The 13,288-nt window shown below is 41.9% G+C and overlaps 1 protein-coding gene across 5 annotated transcripts in view; it reads left to right on the forward strand.

Annotated features, from left to right (window-relative positions):
• The window catches only part of CYRIB (CYFIP related Rac1 interactor B), a 70,378-nt gene that overhangs the window by 38,072 nt on the left and 19,018 nt on the right, over positions 1-13,288 (forward strand). For 3 of the 5 annotated variants that reach the window (XM_053395305.1, XM_053395304.1, XM_053395301.1), the window contains one exon: positions 7,696-7,772. The gene's annotated coding sequence lies outside the window, so the exon portion shown is untranslated. Of the gene's footprint in view, positions 1-7,695; positions 7,773-10,539; positions 10,574-13,288 lie in introns of those variants that run through there. The other 2 variants (XM_053395303.1, XM_053395302.1) reach the window with 1 other exon arrangement.

Genomic DNA, 13,288 nt, shown 5'->3' on the forward strand with positions numbered 1-13,288 from the left:
TGAACTAGATGGGCCTTTGGGCTAGCTAATCCAGCAGATCTTCTCTTGTGTTCTTGTGATAGAGTGGCGTCTGGGTGTGTGTGTATGTGTGTCCCCTTTTCATTTGGCATCCAAGCTTTTCTGGGGGTTTTTATGACAGCAACACACACACACACACACACACAGTCTCTGATTCTAATTGCTTTCAAAATTTGGTGTGAATTAATTGACTTCTTGTGCTCAACTCTTTGAAGGTATTATTAGAGTGTCTGCAGAATGGGAGACTGACCTCTCCCCTCCCCCCCAAGTCCTTCATGTGTGCTGGAGAATTTGGAAGGGGGCAGACTTGTGACCAGTTACGAATAATGATTGACTACAGAGGTCAGTCAATATTTGTGGGCTCCTGGTCATTTGCATCAATCTTCTTCCAAGGAACTCAAGAGTTGTCAACATATGGTTCCTGGTTAGTTTTCCATCCAGGTAATGTACAAGACCAATCTTGCTTAACTTCAAGTAATAGAATGACATCAAGTGTGACTATAGACCATTTTGCTGATTTGCAAAGCAGTTAGGCGAATTTACTAGTTAGGGAAAAATCTCGTCTCCGTAATGGGGTGCTAAAGAAAAATGATTTGTGAGCCAGTGAGTTTTTGTGGTGTTGATTGTTCTTTGATTTAAAATACATTCATTGCTAACATACATGTGCAGTGCTATCCTAGGACATTCCATCTTGTATGGAGTTTCCAGACGCCTGGCAACAAAATCGACTTTCAGAAAGCGGATGTTACACCAAGCCATCTTTGAAACTGCCACACATTTATTTCAAGTCTGATGAGAAAACTGATTAATGTGAGGGGGTTTTTTTCTTCCTATTTTTGCAGCCATCTACATAGCACATCATGATGTTAGTAATGCATTGTGGGAGGAGCCTGCTGGGAAATAGCCATTGCCCAGGCAGTGTTGTAATGTTTTGAAGCTAAGGCATGAAACTAAGATCTCAAGGACCGCCACTCCTCATATGAACTGACCCTGTGATCATCATCTCAGACCCTTCTTCATGCCTTTCATGAACCCTTTCATGAGAGGTCCAGAGGGTGACAACACGAGAACGGGCCTTTTCTGCAGTTTAGGGCTGGGTGGTGTATCAATATGATGTGTTGCGAATCATGATGTGCACACGCACTATGTTAAAAATCACAATGTGGGGGAAACTGTGAAGCCAGCCACTGCTTCTCTCGCGATTCCTGCTGCCTCTCAGCTCTCCCCTGCCTCTTGCAGGAGTCAGTGAGCCACAAGAGCAGATGCTGAAGAAAGCAACCTATCTGGGAACTTTCCTAAGTAATATAGACACCACAAGCTCCTTGTTTTAAATACAGGCACCAGGCTGGTTGGTGGCTGAGACCGATGCTAGTCTCCATTTCTTGCTGGGAGCACCTTTCCCCCTACCCTTCTCTTTGGGCTCTTTCTGCTGGCAGGGGTGCCTCTTGATACCCCAGCTCCTCCTGAGTCCCAGACCCCACCGGGGCCCCCTCAAGACCAGAAAGCCCTTTCCACCTTGCCTACCAAAATCCCCATGTTGCTGCCCTGTTGTTTAAACCTCTTTCCTCCCTTCTCCTTTCTTTTTTTCCTTCAATTTTTTTAATTGATTTTCCACATTTATAACAGATATAACATATAAAACACACAAAGAAAAAGACATTACAATACTAAAAAAAGAAACAAAAATATAAACATTACTTCTAAGACCCCCTTTAATTTTGATTGTTAACTGACTTCCTCGAATCCCCCCTAACTGAGTTTCATTGAATCGCCTTGTAACAGTTCTCCAATATCTTCTTTCTAATAAAATTAACTCCTTCACTTTACTATCTTCTTCTCTTTTCATAATAAACTAAATCCATAATGTTTTACAGTTGATTCTTTCCTCCCTTCTCCTTTCTCTCTCTCTCTCTCTCTCTCTCTCTCTCTCTGTGTGTGTGTCTCCCTCATTTTTATGTCTCCCTTCTTTTTTTTTAAGAAATATTTATTAAAATTTTCCATTGTATGCATTAAAAAATCAAAAAAGAAAAAACAAAAAAGTTTAAAAACACATAGAATTCACAATCCTTATTTTCAATAACATATTTCCCTGACTTCCCCACACCTCCCCCTCTTGTATTCCAATTCAAATTGTTGGTTCAACAAGTTCTTATCCCTAATTTTTAACCTTTTTATATTTAGTTCATTTTAAAAAACCAATTTTGCCTTATAAACATCAATAGTGTTACATCAGTGCTTATTCTTAAAACCTTTTTCTAAAGTCGGCCTAAATTCCCTTCCACGATTTCCTCAATTCTCAGACAAATAACAAAAGTAAAAGCAAAACAGATTATAATTATACACCCTTTGGATTCCCAAACTCCACCTCCCCTTTCCCGGTTTCAATCCCCAACAAACGCCCATCAATCAATCTACTATCAGCCTGGAGACCTCACGTCCGAGGCTCTTAATTCTCTCTCAGTTCCTCTCTGCCGGTTTTTTTGATAGTCCTTGGTATTAAGCACCAAATCTCGGAGAAGCACTAATCCAATAGGGTCCATGTTCCTTCCAGCCAGACCTCCATACTTAAAAGTGGAGCCTGAATCTTGTTTCTTACTCCTTTCAAGTCCAAATGTCCCCAAAGCTCCAACTTCCACCTTAATCAAATTTGTAATCCTTGGGTCTTCCGATCTCCACATAAGGAGATCTCTCCATTCTTCAGTCTCCAATTCAGACCAAATTTTCACCATCAAGTTCTTATTTTCCTTTGTAACCATCATGTCAGGCCTCTGGCCCTCCTTTATTTTCTGTAACATTACATCTCCTTCCTTTTCCTCAGGAACAACATATATCTCTTTCTTCACACTCTCAAAACTCTCAAGTTTCTCTTCTTGTCCAGCTGCATGGGCTTCCTGAGTCAATTCCTTATCAAATTCAATGGATTTGTTTACTGTTAAGTCCAGAGTTGCAACATTTGTAGCCAAAACATCAATTTGGCCTTGTAGCTTTCCCAAGAGAACAAAGACTCTGTCCAATTTTGCTTGAATTTTCCCTCCTTCAGCCATTCTTGTAATGACCCAAAATCCCCTCTAGAGGGATTTTGGTTACTTAGTATTCCTTCCAGTTCAGATCCAAAAATCAAATTAGTTTGTATCAGTTCTTCCTTATTTTCAACAAAGTATAGTCAAATTGTAACAAATATAGCCAGCAGAAGCAGCAGAAACAAAGTTCTCTTTTTCCGTCTTGACAGCTAATTTGACAGCTGTCAAACTCTTCAATGTCTTTTCAACAGGCTCTCTCGTGGATCACTCCCGGGTCCGGGGGGGGGGGTGGCACTTCAGCTCCCAAAATTAGCTCTTATCCTCCAGTAAAATTTCTTCTAGTGCCAAATCGTGAAATTAATGTCTTTTACCCAATAATAAAAGAAAGAATTCTCTCGACCTTAGTTAGCAGGTCCTTGCTTTAGATTGTTTACAGGACGGGGAGACGGACTTCCTGTTTACGCCTTCCCCGATCGTGCCTAATTCACAAAAAAATAAAATTCCTTAAAAATCCAATTTCTGTAGTACTCAACGGGTTGTTATTTTAAAGTCCAAATCACAAGAAGAAGTCAGCGCTCTCCGGCCATGGCATGCGGCTTCACTCCGCAGGAGAAGCAGTCGACTCTCAGCACCGCACCGCTCACCCCGTCCCCCGTTCCGAAGCCTTTAAAAAGGCTCCTTCGCAGATCGGGGGCGTGCAAATGGTGCCCGCCGAGTCACCAGGTTCACAGGCTTCACCGCCTGTGATTTTCAGGGGTCCCCGCGTCGCCGCAGCGGTAAGACCCTGATCCTGTGGAGCCAATTCCCTCCGGAGCTCGGAGGGAATCCGCCATTAGCCAATGGCGCTAACCCGGAAGTGTTTATGTCTCCCTTCTCGTTTCTCTCCTTCACTGTGTTTGTGTCTGTGTCTGTGTGCTGTTTCTACAGAGCCAAATACCCGGCCAACTCCATTAAAAGAAAAAGGGTTGGCAAAAAAAAAAGATTTAGAGGAAGAAGAGTGGGCAGGTGATGGATTAGCACCATTGTCTGTACTGAAAGCAAGAGGAGAGCCACAAGACTATATGGCTATGCAAAGAGTGAATTTTGATGAATTCCCTCTGATGTGGTGAAAGGCACAAGAGGCATCCTTTCCAATGTTGAAGGCGCTTGGAAAGATTTTTAGAGGTTTTTAGCTATCCCAGGAACAAGTGTGCCATGTGAAAGTGTTTTCAGCATGGCTGACAATGTTCTTCAAAAGCAAAGGGTGTTTCTGTTGCTAGAGAATGCTGAAATGCAAATTTTTCTGGCATTTTAAAAAAAATTGTCTTAAGAATTTTTTGTTCTGTAAATTTTTATCCATTCTTTCTAGTTTGGCCTGGTATAGAAAATTGACAATCAGTCAAAAGAACTGGTGGTGTGGGATGTATACAGGTAGTCAACTAAGACCCGATAGTGAATTATATTTGAATATCTAAAAGTGTGACACAAAATTGGCTTTTTTCTTGTTTAGTAATGTAATTAAATTTTTAGAAAACATTCTCTCACCTTACCTTTGATATCTACAGCTTTTAATTTTAGAGAAAATGTGCTAATTTAAAAATGATCTGTACGTTAAAATAACAGTTGTAGCAATATGTTAAAGATAATTAAAACTTTGTCATTTTTAGTTCCCTAAGTAGTAGCAGTTGCCAAGACATTGTTGCGTTCTCCTCTACATAGTTCCATCCTCATTCCATACATTGTGATATATTGCTGTATCACAATATTTACCTGGTGATATATCTCCATGTTGAAAACCAGACATCGCCCACCCTACTGCGGTGGTTCTACATTTGTGGAATGCTCTCCCAGGAAGGCTAGCCTGGTACTTTTGTTAAATATCTTTGGGTGCCAGGCAAAAAGATTCCTTTTCTCTCAGGCCTTTGGCTAATTAAAACAAATTGATGGTGTTTTAAATGGTGTGGGGTTTTTTTGTTACTTATTACTATATTATGCATTTTTGTGTTTTCATATTGTACACTGCCCTGTGATAACCTCAGCTGAATGGCAGTATAGAAATTTAATTAATAATAATGATGATGATGATGATGATGATGATGATGATGATGGTAGTACTGGGACAGACCAATCTCCTCCCTCTCTCCTTCAAGACATAACGATTTGGGATGGGAAGGGCCTTGGCATCTGTTGTGCCCAGTGCTATGCCTCTAAAAGAAATCTGCTTTTCAAGCATTCCCAGATTGATTACAGAGAAATAAATATAGAAAATTGGTAATGTAATATCCTTCTGTAGAAGGATTTTGTTCCCTCGGTGCAAGACAATGCAAATTGTCAGTTTATACAAAGCTCTTCATGCAGGAGAACAGAATGTCAGTAGACGTCAGATCTGAAATGTCAACATGCTTGATGGAGTCACTAAGCAGTTATTCTGTGGTTTCCTGGGATAGTGGGTAGAGGGAGAAAATACAGTTCACTTCCTTGTTCATTTCAGACATTCAAAGTAGTGCTAGTTTGAATGTCTGTATGAAGGCTCTGATGTCCTCCCACCCCATTATTTTGCACTATTCATCTTCAATGAGGAACAGGGATTTTTTTGATTGTGACTCTGGGACTGCAGAATAACTTCAAGTGGTGTGGTTTTGTACCACAGTCATGGCCTTTTGGGCAGCTAAACAAGACCCATTTGCACAGGGAGGCCTTTGGGCAATAAATGATAAAGACTTTTTCTGAACTGCTTATGATCTAGAATTTGTTTTATGACTATTTTAACGTACTGCAGATACTGTTTTAGTTGGCTTTATTGTTGTTCTTGGGATACTTGCTTTTTAAAAAAAAAAAAACCTATGGAAATGGAGTTTTCCATTTGTGGTGATGGGGTGTGGGGCTTTGGTTGTTGAATTTCAGTATAGGATTGAGTTGGGGCTAGGAAGTCCATCCTAGAAACTGTGCGGAGATCAAACCCACCTCTGACCAGAGGCAGCTGTTATCAAAAGTCTGCTGCTGAATCTTTAGCAGACGGGTTCAAACTGTAGTTCAGTTGGTGAAAAGGGTAATTAAGTTCCAGTTGATGTAGTTGCTGTTTTCCCTTGGGGTAACCCCAGAAATCTCTGTTAATAACTGGCTGATGTAATTACAGGGCTGCTACACATGGCAATGTACATTCTACCTGTGTTGATTTTGGTTTGACTGGTACCTGTTTGTTTCTTTCAAGCCAAGCATTACTAAAGTAGCATAAAAATTTACTGATTATGGGAGAAGCTTTTGTGGACTATACTTTTTAAGGTGCCTCAAGACTCTTTACTGATATACAGTGATATACAATGTATATCCAGTGGTACCTCTGGATGCGAACGGGATCCGTTCCAGAGCCCCATTCGCATCCTGAAGCAAACGCAACCTGTGTCTGTGAGGGCGCGGGTCGCGATTCGCCGCTTCTGCACATGTGCGTGACGTCATTTTGAGCGTCTGCGCATGCACAAGCGGCGAAACCCAGAAGTAACGCGTTCTGTTACTTCCGGGTTGCCGCGGAGCGTAACTTGAAAACGCTCAACCTGAAGCATATTTAACCAGAGGTATGACTGTACTGATATACAATGTTAGTCATACTGGCAGTATGTAAGACCTATTGGAATCAATTGACTTGACCCATTGAAATGAATGGCCCTATTCTGTGACTTAGTTATCACCCTTTGTTGCTTTGCTGTAAGAGACTAACATAGAAACCATGCAACCTGACTTCCAGGCTTTCTTATAAGATTGGTGCCATCTTCTTGTAGGAACAGCAAAGGATGGTGCTTGGGTGCTTGGGCACTACTTACAAAATTCAAAGAGGAGTGTCCACAATTTAATCTTTTATATCTTACAGCTTGATCCCCCACCTCTGGTCCTATACAAATTAAACTATATTCAGGCTGACTACAACTCCAGATTTGCTCAGCCTCCAGAGGCTGAATTAAATGCTTTTCTAGGTCATGGCTGGCTCATGTATCTGTACTGTTTGGCCATCCTTGTGTTGTAAGCAAGTTAAGTAATCCTGGGACAAGTGGGCTGTCCTCATGAATCAAATAGTAGGTAGTTAATTTCTCCTGTTACTCTGTTACCTTTTGATGTTTTGTGCCCTTTTCTCTCTCATTTGCACACTGCTTTTTGAATAAATAAACTGATGGCCATGCTTTTTATAATATGTTAAGGAACTCCCTGGCCTTACTTTTTACATACCAGAGTAGAGAAAATGTGATCTAATATGGATGGGCCTATTATGGGTACAGTAGAGCAATATATTTTAATTACTCATTTTTTCCTGATTATAAAACAGATAAACTAAAAGACACTTCAGCACATGGTGTGTTTAATCCCCACTGGTTGTGGGAATTGTACTCTGTGTTTGTGTATCTATTTAAATTGGGGATATCCAACATCACATTAAGACTTTTCCTCTCAATCCCCCTGTGCCCCCATCTGCGTGGAGGGTTCCCTAACACTGCAAAACAGATTTGGGGAAGGGGAAATCTGTTGTGCAAGGGGGCTGACAATGCTTTATGTCACCCATATATTTCAATATTTTATTAGATTTGGTCACCTGGAATTGGTTATACTTACTTCTCTGAGTGACAAATACCAGTATGTCTTAGGCTGGGTTGTCTAGTTTTTCATATGTTCTATTCTTTCATCTTTTCAGGTGTCACAGATAAGCTGCTACGCCTGCCTTTTAAGGAGTGAGAGTCTACAGAAGTTTCAAGACAATATTGTCACCTGGTAAGCGTTTGTTAGATGTTCTTGCCTATAAATATCTTTTCCTCACTCTTTGTGAGAGACTTTGATTTTTACTGTTCAAAGCTACACATAAGCTTGCTACCTTACTTGCAACCATTCCTTCTATGTGGGGGCTGGATTATTGTTTCCTAAAAGGGAAAAAAGCACGATATATCTTATGTCTAGAATTTAAAGGTATATCTGCCTTCATGCCAATTTAAGAAGCAGGGATTCTTACAAAGAATTCTGGGAAATTTAGGTTGGTGATAATGTAGATTCTGCCTTCCACATATTTTTAGAGTTGTATCAGAAGCTGTATGTGTGGACTTCTGCACATGCAAGAGGACTTTCCTCTTGTCTCCCTGCATGCCCCCAAAATCTGCTCCAGGGGGTTCTTAAGACTAGATTTTTAGGATATGTTGAAGGAGAGAAGGGGGGTGTTCTGTAGCATGAATAGAAGTATTGTGCTAGCAGAATAACTAATGTTGGATACAACACTTTATTTCCAGGGTTCCTTGGTGAGAGGATGGACTATTAATTTAGCAATCCTGTTTTGACAGCAGATACAAACCATGGTTTGCTCTGTTCGGATGTAATGACAAACTGGTTTCTGTGAAATAGATTACCTACTGGTGAGCTTTCAGACCACCCTCTGGAATCGTGATACAGCCCAAAGACCATTTTGTAAAATGGCCAAACTGTGGCAAGTAGCCTTGCCTGTGGCAAGTTAAGATTCCCTTTGAGCAGCCGAGCAAGAAAGCTCTTGAAAAAATGGAAGAATACACTTTCTTTTTTCTTTCAGGCTATCGGTAATGCCACAGATTACCAACATAGGTTTGTTTGGGTATGCAGACAAGTTCATATTCTTATGGGCTAGGAATTTTTGTAGACCTGTTTGTCAAGTGTGATAAAGAATGGGCACACTCATTCCTCCAAATGTTACAATTTCCAAAACATATTTCCTGGTGATTTGGGAGGTTGATTTTTTTACTCTCAAGTTTCAGCTGCTCAGGTAAGCAGGCCAGCTCCCAGCTTGTGCAGGATTAGCAGTCTCTTTGCCCAGAAAGCAAAGCAGTAGCTATCCAAGGAAACCAGGGCAGTCTTTGGGTTTTCTGGCACAGCAAAACTGCCCCCTGCCAGTCTTTTCGCAAATGAAATGAGAAAACACCGAAATACATGATGTAGTAGAACATGGTCATCTTCTGTGGTTTAGCATTCACAGTGGCTGTTCTCAAGAAATAATGATGGCAATTGTTTACAGTTGACATGTCCAAATTGGTTGGTGCTTTTCTGACTTAATGATGGGTTTCTGATTGGGCCCACATCACTGAACAGTGGTGAACTGTGAGGTTGTCTTTCCCCCCCCTTGCATGTTCAGTTACTTGTGACAAGATATTTGTTACCTTGTAACACTGAATTTTATGTTAAAACCTCACAAGCTAAGATGAAGCATCAGATATGTCAGTCCCTTAGTCAACAAATTACTTGTAATAGGGCCTCTGATTCCAATTGAGAGGACTTGGAGGCTTGGTAACATTGGCTCCACCTGCTGACTCACACAAGGTGCTGTTAGGCGGCTCCTGTTAACATTCATTCTCTCTCTCTCTCTCTCTCTCTCTCTCACTCACTCACACACACACACACACCGCTATCTGAATAGCAACTGTGGCGTTAGCAGAATTCTTGCCATATGCATTGCAGCTGCTCCCACTTGTTGCATATGTGTTTTGGATTCTACCCAGGAGCGAGCAGCTGAAGTGCATAGTAAGGAGAGAACTCTGTTGGAGCCTCTGTTGCAGTTCATTTTGGAAGGGACAGGGTCAATGAGCCCATCGCCTATAGGTTGTTTCTGTGCGATCAAGCACTTCATATGCACAAAGCCCTCACCTCCTTGGGACCTGGGACTTTGATCCTCTGGGCTACCAGGCCCCACATTTCTTATGCGTATTTGGTGTGCAAGAGAGATATTCAGAAAGTGTTCAGGGGCATTAAGGTTGTTCTCTGCTCTTTGCTCGGAAGCATTTAGTCACTGGGAAGTGTTTGATTAGGAACAGGTTAAATTGATACTTTCAAACTATTTCAAACCCTTAATTTTTTAAAATAAAGAGATGTGGATACTAGTGAAAGTAGGCTGGTATTTAAGCAGGGGCTTAAATACACTACAGTGGTACCTCAGGTTACAGACGCTTCAGTTTACAGACTCCACTAATCCACAAATAGTACCTCGGGTTAAGAACTTTGCTTCAGGATGAGAACAGAAATCGTGCTGCGGCGGCGCAGCTGCAGCGGGAGGCCCCATTAGCTAAAGTGGTGCTTCAGGTTAAGAACAGTTGCAGGTTAAGAACGGACCTCCGAAATGAATTAAGATCTTAACGCGAGGCACCACTGTACTTGCTTTCTTTAAGAGCTCTTAAGGATCTTCAATGCACAATTCAGTATTGTAGTACCCTCTTCAACCTCTCAGTGGCTTTTGATACCATTGACCATGGTATCCTTCTGGAGTGGCTGTTGAAGTTAGGGGTGGGTGCCACTACTTTGTGGTGGTTCCGGTCTTGCATGGATGGTTATTTCTGGAGGGTGACGCTGGAGGAGTGCTCTTCAGCTCTGTGGAACCTTCAAGGTGCTGTTTCTTCAAATCTTCTCCCTTTTTCTTTAGAGGTGCTTGCATGGATCTATATCCCCCCCCCCCCAGTTGAGTGAGAAAATGCATGAACTGTTATGTGAAATTTTACTGGAGATGGTTTCACACGTTCTTCTTTTATGTTTTTAGATTGGGAACAAAAACAGAGAAGCACTGGCTATAGGTGAGAATTTAATTTTCTCTGTCGCTTTCTGTGTTTGTGTGTGTGTGTGTGTGTGTGTGTGTGTGTGTGGATCGCACCCAGGTTTTGGCTAAGGCAGCCTTCTCCATCAGGGTGTCCTTCGAATGTTGTTGGGCTACAACATCTGTTACCGTTGACCAACGGTGCTAACTGGGAGTTGGGGGCAGTTGTCATCCAAAACATGGGGGGGCCCAGGTTCCAAGACTGGCCTAAGGGAACTAAATCACTGTGTATGTTGTTCACAAGTCACTTCTATGCATCATGCTAACATTAGAAATCCTTTGGACAGAAAGGCAGGATATAAGCACTGCCCTGCTCCTTTTCAGGAGTGTTGGCACAGGTGTTCACGTTTTAGTGCTTCGAAGGTATCTTAAAGGGCTCACAGATATTTGGTCTGCACAAAAATATTGTCTTCCTAAATATTGATATGAGTTTCACATGAGCTGCAGTCATCTGTGTGTGTAAGTGTCCACTTTATGTTATAGTTTTCTAATGAAGTTTATCACCTAAGAAACAATCTTGGTTTTCGTAGTACCCATAAACTGGTATGAGAGAACTTTATACGATGTCCCTGGTGAAAGAAAGTTTTTTTTCCTCCTGAGATACTAGACAAGAATACTAAATAAGAAAATGCTCTCTCATTTATTTCATGTCCTTTTCTTTTTCTGTAGCGTGCTTTTGAATAACACAAGAGACCACCCCAATGTAATAGGCTTTACTCTTGAGTTGTCGTGTATAGGATTATTCTGTTCATTAGTCACCTACTTGATAAGACAAGCAGTCTAAATACTGGGTCCAATAAATGTCCTGATGCTGCAGTTATTGCTGAAGCTAAGTGACTGTGGGGTGTAATCAGTTACCTGGATTGGAGACCCTGGGGAGACCCAAGAAAAATGGGTTAGGAGTATAGTAATATTTAGTATCTATTTAAATACAGCTTAGATCAGAGCTTTCCAAACTTTTCATGTTGGTGACACACTTTTTGGACATGCATCATTTTGAGACAGAGTAATTCAGTTTTTGGGGACGCAGGTGGCGCTGTGGGTTAAACCACAGAACCTAGGACTTGCCAATCACAAGGTCGGCGGTTCGAATCCCCGCGATGGGGTGAGCTCCCGTTGCTCAGTCCCTGCTCCTGCCAACCTAGCAGTTCGAAAGCACGTCAAAGTGCAAGTAGATAAATAGGTACCATTCCAGCAGGAAGGTAAACAGTGTTTCTGTGTGCTGCTCTGGTTTGCCAGTCATGCTGGCCACCTGCTCCCTCGGCCAATAAAGCGAGATGAGCGCCACAACCCCAGAGTCAGCCATGACTGGACCTAATGGTCAGGGGTCCCTTTAATTCAATTTTACAGTGGTACCTTAGGTTACAAACACCTTGGGTTACAAACACTTCAGCTTACTGACTCCGCTAACCCAGAAGTAGTACCTGGGGTTAAAAACGTTACCTCAGGATGAGAACAGAAATCGTGTGGCGGGGGCGGGAGGGCCCCATTAGCTAAAGTGGTACCTCAGGTTAAGAATGGTTTCATGTTAAGAACGGACCTCCATAATGAATTAAGTTCGTAACCAGAGGTACCACTGTACTTGCAAACTCGAGGTTAAACTAACCCCTTTCCAGCCCCGGAAGGAGTGCAGGGAGTGTTCGTGTGACACACCTACACACTGCAAGTGACACACTAACGTCGCAATACACAATTTGGAAAGCTCTGGCTTAGATCCATCCCATATGTCCACAAGCCTTTTCCCGCGCTTAGTTTTGCCTTGAGTTCCTCCCCCCACCCGGAGCTGCTTTCATTATTATAAATATTGCACAACATGTTGATATCAATTTCTCCTCACTGCGAAGAGTAGAGTTTCGAAAATGCATTCACTTTTGACAGCTTTTCAGAGAGAACCATTAAGAAGTATTATTCTATTTGCAGCTCTGACCTCCTAAATTATGTATTACTTTGGGCAACATGAGCTGGCATACTTAAAATCGACCACTAGATGTCAGCAGTACAAAAGAGAAGGCTGAATGATGGGGTAGGAATGACAAACATGACTCAGAAGAAAATTCATAAAATATTTTCTCATGCTCACAATAAATGTATAATTACGGCAGTTGCATTCTTTCCAGTCTTGTACATGCATAGAAGTTAATTTCAGTATCCCCTAAAATCTGTTTCTTATGTCATATCTGGTTACGTTGACTTTAGAAAAGAGAATCTGGTGACTTGTTATTCAGTCTCCTGAATAAAAGTGTATGTATAAGATTTTGTATTGCCAAAGCAGAGGGTTGGATTAGATTATCCTCATGGCACCTTCCAACTCATTGATTCTATTAAAAGGTCTCCTTTATCAATATGCATTAATAGATAAGGTCGTACCTCCGCTTACGCATTCCTCTGGATATGTAAACTTCGGGTTGCAAACGTGGCAAACCCAGAAGTATTTTTCCAGGTTTCGCCTCGCGCGCATGCGCAGAAGCAGTCCTCCAGTTGCGAATTCCTCGGGATGTGGCCGGACCTCCGGAACGGATCTCATTCGCGACCGGAGGTGGTACTGTATATGGAGATTGCTAAACTCAACTCTGTGAATAGGAAAGGGAAAGGAAAACAGGTTATCTTCCGGTGTCCAGTCTTTTCTGCTGTTACATGATGGCCGTTGCCGGAGAAGCTTCTGGGAAGGGAGGAGGCAAGCAGTGGATTGGTCCCA

Source organism: Podarcis raffonei, chromosome 7 (assembly GCF_027172205.1).
Source record: "Podarcis raffonei isolate rPodRaf1 chromosome 7, rPodRaf1.pri, whole genome shotgun sequence".
NCBI lineage: Eukaryota > Metazoa > Chordata > Lepidosauria > Squamata > Lacertidae > Podarcis > Podarcis raffonei.